Source organism: Piliocolobus tephrosceles, chromosome 8, assembly GCF_002776525.5.
Source record: "Piliocolobus tephrosceles isolate RC106 chromosome 8, ASM277652v3, whole genome shotgun sequence".
Classification (NCBI taxonomy): Eukaryota; Metazoa; Chordata; class Mammalia; order Primates; family Cercopithecidae; genus Piliocolobus; species Piliocolobus tephrosceles.
The window spans coordinates 31786620-31794729 of NC_045441.1; the positions used below are offsets into that span (position 1 = coordinate 31786620).

At 44.7% G+C, this 8110-nt stretch overlaps 1 non-coding gene across 1 annotated transcript; it reads left to right on the plus strand.

Moving 5' to 3' along the window:
* The first annotated feature begins 3515 nt into the window (after positions 1 to 3515).
* LOC111552324 lies at positions 3516 to 3577 on the plus strand. Its single transcript, XR_002734606.1, has one exon. It is a non-coding gene; the product is annotated as a U7 small nuclear RNA (small nuclear RNA).
* The last annotated feature ends 4533 nt before the right edge of the window (positions 3578 to 8110 follow it).

An 8110-nucleotide genomic window follows, 5' to 3' on the forward strand; every position in this document is an offset into this window, starting at 1 on the left:
AATTACCAATGGAAGTTGATAACAAAACTTTTGGCAATTAACCAAACTTTAAGCAGATACATCTCATAAAATGTCAGTCAGAGTCACCTCACTGCCCAGCTCCAAAAGTGCCTGGTACATAGATTACAAGAGCAGACCTACAACATATTTTGAATCTCGGGGCTTTTGGTATATTGTTTTGTTTTCTAAGAAGGGGAAGGTTAGTAACATTCAATATTTCAGGAGCCAATATTGGGAGAGAGAAAAACTTGCTAAGGGTATTCAAAGCAAATAAATGCTCTTTACTTCTGATATTTCTTTCACACGTCCATGGTCACAGCTGTGGAAATTTTTGTTGTTGTTTGTTTGTTTGTTTTGTTTGTTTTTTGAGACAAAGTCACACTCTGTCACCCAGGTTGGAGTGCAGTGGTGCGATCTCGGCCCACTGCAACCTCCACCTCCTGGGTTCAAGCGATTCTCCTCACTCAGCCTCCTGAGTAGCTAGGGGATTACAGGCGTGCAGCACCATGCCTGGCTAATTTTTGTGTTTTTAGTAGAGACAGGGTTTCACATATTGGTCAGGCTGGTCTTGAACTCCTGACCTCATGATCCACCCGCCTCGGCCTCCCAAAGTGCTGGGGTTACAGGCGTGAGCCACCGCACCTGGCCGGAAATGTGTTTTATAGTCACAGTGGGGATGGGGAGGGATAATGTAATTCTTCATTGTACGACTAAATCCTGATAAGCTTGAGGGATTTTCAAAGGGAAAATGACAATGAAATACATTGATATAGGGGAGCCATGGATTGAGAACTATTTCTCATATTCAGTCGATCAGTGATATATTTGTGGAATAATTTCAGTCCTCATCTTTCTACGCTCTCTCCAAGGGCCAGAGAGCTTGCTGCTAAGGGAAAGATTGAGAAATGCTCCAACCATCCCAAATGGGGCAGTCTTAAGGTTTCCAAACAGACCCATCTGCACACAGATCCACTTCCCAGAATGCTCTCCCTCCATGTTCCAAACTCATCTCCTCCCTTATTCAAGGCTTCTAAATTTATAAGGGATTGTTCTGTGCAAACTATTCCTTCCTGATTTAGACCCAGTCTTGTTTCTGACTGCTAATGGGTCACTGCGTGACTTCATATCAAATTCCAAACTGGAGTCTGTCTCAAGTATTAATACCATTCTGTGAAAGACAAGAATATTCTCCCCCTTCCACAGCTGTCTAGTGAAGGTGCAAGTACCCACCAAGCAAGGTATCCCAGAAATCACAAAACAAAAAGGCTCATAGACCAAATTAAGATGCTTGAATCCCACAGTTTACTAAATGAATATAAAACACAAACAATCGAAAACTATGGGGTAGATTAACACACTTGGGAGATATATATATCCCAATATGCAGGAGGAAGGCCCACACTACCTAAATCCTGGGCTAGTCAAGTTCATGTGTCCTGTCTGTCTGCCACAGGAGCCTTGTCCAATGATGGTGTCATTAAGATGCCAGAGTTGAGTTTGAGCAAGAGTACTCCCAGACTAGAAGGTAAGTGAGGCCACTGACATACCTTAGCTCTATTACAGCGATGTAGCCAGCCTACAGCTATAGTTTGCCAGTTAGCTGCAAAACTGCCATGCTTTCTAATTGCACCTCTTGGACAAAACACATGCAGAGCCAGAATGGGGACATACTAGGTGTCACCAGTGGATCATCAATGTCAGGCGTGACCCAGCTGTCACCCACAGGTGTGTGCTCATAACTTGGTCTACGCATCCTTTTCTAGATCGAAGTACCACATTTTTGCTGTCATATATTCCATTTTCTACTTTTAGCATTTCAGGTTTCTAATGTACTGTCAGCATTTAGCATATATGATTAATTCTACCCAGGCCTCACAGGCCATTTGCTTACTCACTGTCGGGACTTAACACAGACTACGAGATTCTCCTGTGGCATACAAACCACTTGCTAACTCACTATCTATGCTTTTACATTGCTTATGTATTTCATCCACTTAATTTGCTTTTCTTGTCTTCTTCAGCAGAATCAAATAATCTCAAATAATACAGCAAACTCATATTATGCAGTAGAATAGGAGGACTGATGGAAAACACAAAGTACAAAACACATTTTTGATGGCTTAGCCAATAATTAGTGCTTCTTTAAAAAGTGACACATGATTCATTTAGAAGAAATAAGACCTAATATTACTAGATCAGTAGGGTGACTATCATTAACATTAATTGGGTGTACATTTCAAAATAGCTAGTAGAGAATAACTTGAATGTTCCTGGCATAAAGAAAAGATAAATATTTAAGTTGATGGATATTCCAGTTACCCTGGTTTGATTATATGAATGTATCAAAATGTCCTGTTTCATCAGCAGGATCTTCGTGAGCTGTATCTTGAGAAACCAGTCTTGCCAAACTCCTATCTTATGCCCTTTTTCCAAAATATTATATATGTATTGTATCTTCCTATCTTCACGTGTTTTCTTTTTCTTTTTTTTTTTGAGATGGAGTCTTGCTCTGTTACCCAGGCTGGAGTGCAATGACGCAGTCTTGGCTTACTGCACCCTCTGCCTCCCGGTTTCAAGCAATTCTCCTGCCTCAGCCTCCTAAGTAGCTGGGATTACAGGCGCCTGCCACTACACCCAGCTAATTTTTGTATTTTTAGTAGAGACAGGGTTTCACCATCACCAGGCCGGTCTTGAACTCCTGACCTCAAGTGATCCACCCACCTCAGCCTCCCAAATTGCTGGGATTACAAGCATGAGCCACTGCACCTGACCACTTCACATATTTTCTATCTAGTGGGAGACTGCCTTTCCCTGGCACTGGCTGCAACCAGTTATTATTTTAAAGAGACAGTTAACAACTGCCTGACCTTTGCCTGAAGGTTACATACAGGCTGACATTCCTGGGTGGCCTCTCCTGCTCTGTTCATGTCTGCCTAACTATGTACTCTAACAGAAAGACCTAGTAAGGGAAGGAGATTCTTTGCAGACTGTGAATGCCCCCCACAAGAGACAGCTTTGCAGGGCCATTTCAAAATATGTCAAAAAATGTATTTTGGAGTAAAATACTTTGATTCCCTTCAGCACTGGCTATGTGTTCTGTGATGCTATGCAAACATGTTTGGAATTTGGTAACTTACTGTTATAAAGAGTCTGTTATGTCAGTCTTGGGATCTCTATTTTAATGTTAATGCTGGTCAGTTGTGCCTGAACTCCAAAGGGAGGAGGGTATCATGAGGCGTGTCCCGTATGGCCTGAACTGGTTTTTCAGGTTTCTTTGGGTCCTCTGGGCCAAGTGGAGGATCTGTTCAGTCAGTTGAGGGACTTGGAATTCTATTTTTTGGTTTATAAGACCATGGTAATTTCTGTATTTAGTCAGCATTTAATCACTAAATCTTAATCTTAGTAGGCATTTTTTAAAATGCTGGACTAAAGTGAGATTTTCTCTTCTTTAAAAATCTGAGATTCTCATTCATTCTCTGATCAGTTCAGATGCAGTGCATGAAAAACCATAAAGCTAGTATTACAGCTATTTTAGAATTTGTCTAGCAGGTTTTCCGGTCTTTACTGGAAAGCCACCCTTACCCTAAAAAAGAAAGAAAAACCATAAACCTGTGTGTGTGCTCCCTGGACCCTTCTTTTCTGTAAAACCTTACTCAAATCAGAGACAAGGACCTTCTTTTCTTGGCTAGTCCCTGCCCTGTCCTTTCTCTGAAATCCTTTAAGATGGCCAAGCTCTGTGGTTTCAACCAGGCAAATGCTTCAACAGAAGGGGAAGGGGATGCTCTTCACCCTTTCTCACTCTGTCGCCCAGGCTGAAGTGCAACGGCACGATCTTGGCTCACTGCACCCTCCGCCTCCCGGGTTCAAGCAATTCTCCTGCCTCAGCCTCCCAAGTAGCTGGGATTACAGGTACCTGCCACCAGCCTGGCTAATTTTTGTATTTTTAGTAGAGACAGCGTTTCACCATGTTGGTCAGTCTGGTCTCGAACTCCTGACCTCAGGTAATCCGCCCTTCTTGGCCTCCCAAAGTGCTGGGATTACAGGCATGAGCCACTGCGCCCAGCCACTCTTCACCTTTTATTACCTTCCTTGAGCCAAAATAACTGTGCTGTGGCAACCAGCATTCAGCACCCTGCTACCTCATCTGAGGCAGGCCCAATGAAGTTTTCTCTGAAGGACTATTTTTTAATGAGGGAGTTTTTTTTCCTAAGACTTTGGCAATCATTGTGTTCCCCTTACTTACTGCCACAAGTGTGATTTACTTTTTACATAGCAGGATTCCCAGATCCTAAGAATGACTTAATAGCAATAGATAACTGTCACATATTGCTAATTCTATTTATTTCCCAAGAAAAAGAAAGAAGTGTTAATGGTATGGTGTTCATTACTGGGGCTTCAGTCTTAAAAGGGGAATATAAACTTCACAGGGCTGTGCACTGCACTGTATGTGAGGTCACACAGTCTGGGAGGCCCTGTGCCACCTTGTCAGGCTTCCTAAAGGAGTTCTCAACTTCCATCCACACACAAAGGCGTCCCCTGGGGGCCAGGCCCTGGGCAAGGCTAGCTGCCTCAGGAAGTTGCCCACACAGCCACAGGGCAGCAGATCTGCCTGGTAACTTGAACAACCACTAGCCCTCCCCGCTTGGTAGCCATACTTCTTATGTTACTGCCCCAGAAAGCAGAGCCCTCGGGCACATCACTTCCATCTCTTAGGCTGGCACCACTGATACTGGTGGGCTGGGGTCGTCCCCAGATACAGGTAGGACCTGGACTCAAGCCCATGTCCAGACTTTTGACACCAATTGTGAGAAGGAACTTGAGGATGAATCCAAACATCGTGAAAGTTGGGGGATTTATTTGCAAAACCAAAAGTACATACTCAAAAAAAGGAAGTGCAGGCATACTAAAGAGTGAGTTTGCCCCGTGGATTTGAGCTGCTACCTTTATGGGTTTCTTTAACCAAGGGGTGGAATATTCATGAAAATTCCTGGAAGAAGGTAGAAATTTCTCGGAACTGTGGTGCCACCCATTTTTACACCAAATATAGGTACTCCCAGAACTGTCACGAGGTGGTGGGTGTGTGATTGAGGATGTTAATGAGCATATAATGAGGTTCTAGGAGAAACCCGGGCCAAATCCGGCACCACGTTGCGTCCAGTCGGTCTTAGCCAACTTGGTCCACACCCTGGTTTTTCAGGATTTTATAAGCTCACAGCTTCTGCAGCTATTTCAAGTGTCCTTTTGCTAGTCATGTGAAACTGCCGCCTGGAATTTTCCAATCTCCTGCAACCACTTTGTATTATTCTTATCTTACCATCAGTGTGCTATAGCGGGTGAAATCCCTCCTATCGGCAAATGATTGACTGTTCTCCTTCCTCTCCAATACTGTTAGGAGATATGTGTTTGTTTCTTAATTTTGACACATTATGGGATTCTGATATTTTGGTATTCTAAAGAGTTTAGTATTTTGCAGGTATTTTAATTTTAAAAAGTAGGCACTGCCTCTATCTTTACCTGATTTTATCTGAACCCAAATAGGTCTTATTGTTTCTAAGACGGCTATTTTAATCGGTGTCTATGGTTTGTTGCATGCGATTGTTCAGTTTTGCATAAGTGAACCGTGCTTTGATGACAAACACCCAACACCTCTATGATGATCTCATTCAGCATTCGAGTCCAGGATAGTTTGCCACAGGTCTCGGCTCTCAGAGGATAACTGCATATGCATGAATCTCCTGCCTCATTGATTTAATGCCCTCAGAAGAAGTGCAGTGGGCCACTCTCTCTGCCCACTTCTGCCCTGAGTGGGAGATGGGCCGGGCTCCGGGGAGAGGCTCTAGGAGTGGGTTTTGATAGTTTCTTCCACAGTATGCATGGCTACAAAGTCAACTCGGCAAGTTTTTAATTAAGTTTGGAGTTACATTGCATACTTTATTTATTAAATTTAAATCTATGGTAGTTTTAAAACTCATATGAAGAAGAATTTGTAATATTTTACATTCATGTACGTCAGAAAGTGAGAAAAAAAATTGAACTATGTTTTAAATTGAGTTTTACTTTCCCCCTGCCCTTGAGTCATTTTTAAGTATATACATGGTAGTGTGTGCATCATATTCATTTCATAAAAGCACCGATGGTTGTAGGAGATCAGTGAGCTAAAGGACAGGCACATCTCTCTCAAACTCATTCATATTGTCCAATAAATTAAATTCTTAAAGAAAAGAAAAAAGACCTATTAACTGGAACACAAAAGCCCCCATCCCTGGTCCCAGGGCACCTTTCTCTAGTGTGATGTAATCCAAAGGAGAACTTATGGAGAAAAAAAAAAATAGTTCTTGTTCTGTGTACACTCAACAAAATTAGGAAAGAGAAAGGAAAATCTCTTCTTTTTGGGGCATGGGTGGGGGTCACAGTCTTACCATGGTAGGAACTCACCCATTCAGTGGAAGAGGGAGCAGAATCCCCCCAACCCACCCCCACACACTCACACAGAGAAACAACGTTTCCAGATGATGACTTTATGTAAATCAGAGAAAGGCTCCGTTGCCCTAGAACGCCTTCCTGCCACATGTGGAGAGGCATTGATTAACCCCCTGCAAAGCGATGCGTCCTGGGTGGACAGATGCCCAGGACCGTGCACAGTGGCCCAAGGAGAGGGTGGGACCTGCCTCTTGGCACAGAGCAATCGCTGCCTCTGCTAAATAAACTTCTATAGCTCCCCCAGCCCTGAACGATTCCTCCATTTTCTGAGGCACTGCTGCATGAAGAACAGGTGTGGCACATGGTAAGACAAGGATCAGCAGGACTCTGCCCACTGGGAGAGGAGCGGTAAGGTGAAGGGGATGTCAGTATGCTGGGCAGGTGGGGGCCTCTGAGGAAGGGAGACCGCTTCCAGGACTGGCAACATAACTGTGGCCCCAGTGACAAAGGAAAATGCGGGACAGGTTGTGCAAAAATTATTAAGGATTTCAAGATGGCGACAGCAGAGCATTAAACCCAGCACAGGGTTCTCAGTGGAGGCGCCGGTTCACAGGTCCCTGGAGCCGGCACTGGTTCCCTGATTCCGTCAGCTGTGGCCGCCCCGTTCAGTCTGAGCAATGACAACCCATGTCTTTCCTGCCATTGCCCCTAAGTCATCTTGACCCTCAACGCACACACTCCAACACCCTACACACACACACACACACACACACCATAGTCACACACCCCACACACACATACCACACACATTCACACACTCATCCTACACATACCCACCATAGTCACACACCCCACACTCTCTCTCACACACACACACGCCCCACATTCACACACACCACACACATCCACACACTCACCCTATACACACTCAACCACCGTAGTCGCACATCCCACAGTCTCTCACACACCCACTCACACCCACACACACCCACACACCACTGTTACACACCATACACATTTGCACACTCACCCTATACACACCCACCATAGTCACACATCCCACGGTCTCACACACCCACTCACACACATCCCCACACACCACACATATTCGCATGCTCACCCTATACTCTGTCACACACACACACACCCTACATACACCTATCATAGTCATACACCCCCCCACACACAAGCACATCCTACACACACCAGTCTTCTCTTACATACACTCATACTCACATTCACACACACACCCTAACACACCCACCGTAGTCACACACCCCACACTGTCTCCTACACTCACACACCATAGTCACACACCACACCACACTCACCCCACATTCACACTCCACACTCTTCTATCTCACACGCACCCTTCAGTTACACTCATACCACACACCATGCACACCCCACAGTCATACTCATTCACACATCATAGTTACACACCCCACACTCTATCTCACACACACACCCCACACTCACACACACCCCACACACACAATACAGATTGCACACTCTCACACACCCCACACTCACACACTATAGATTTGCACACTCTCTCACACACACTCCACACACATGCACACACACATCCTCGCACACCCGCAGTCCTCCTGAGATCCCTTTGGACTGGCCATGTTCTTCTCCCCAGAGAACTGGTGAAGTAGGAGGCACCCTCTCCAGCATTATCATC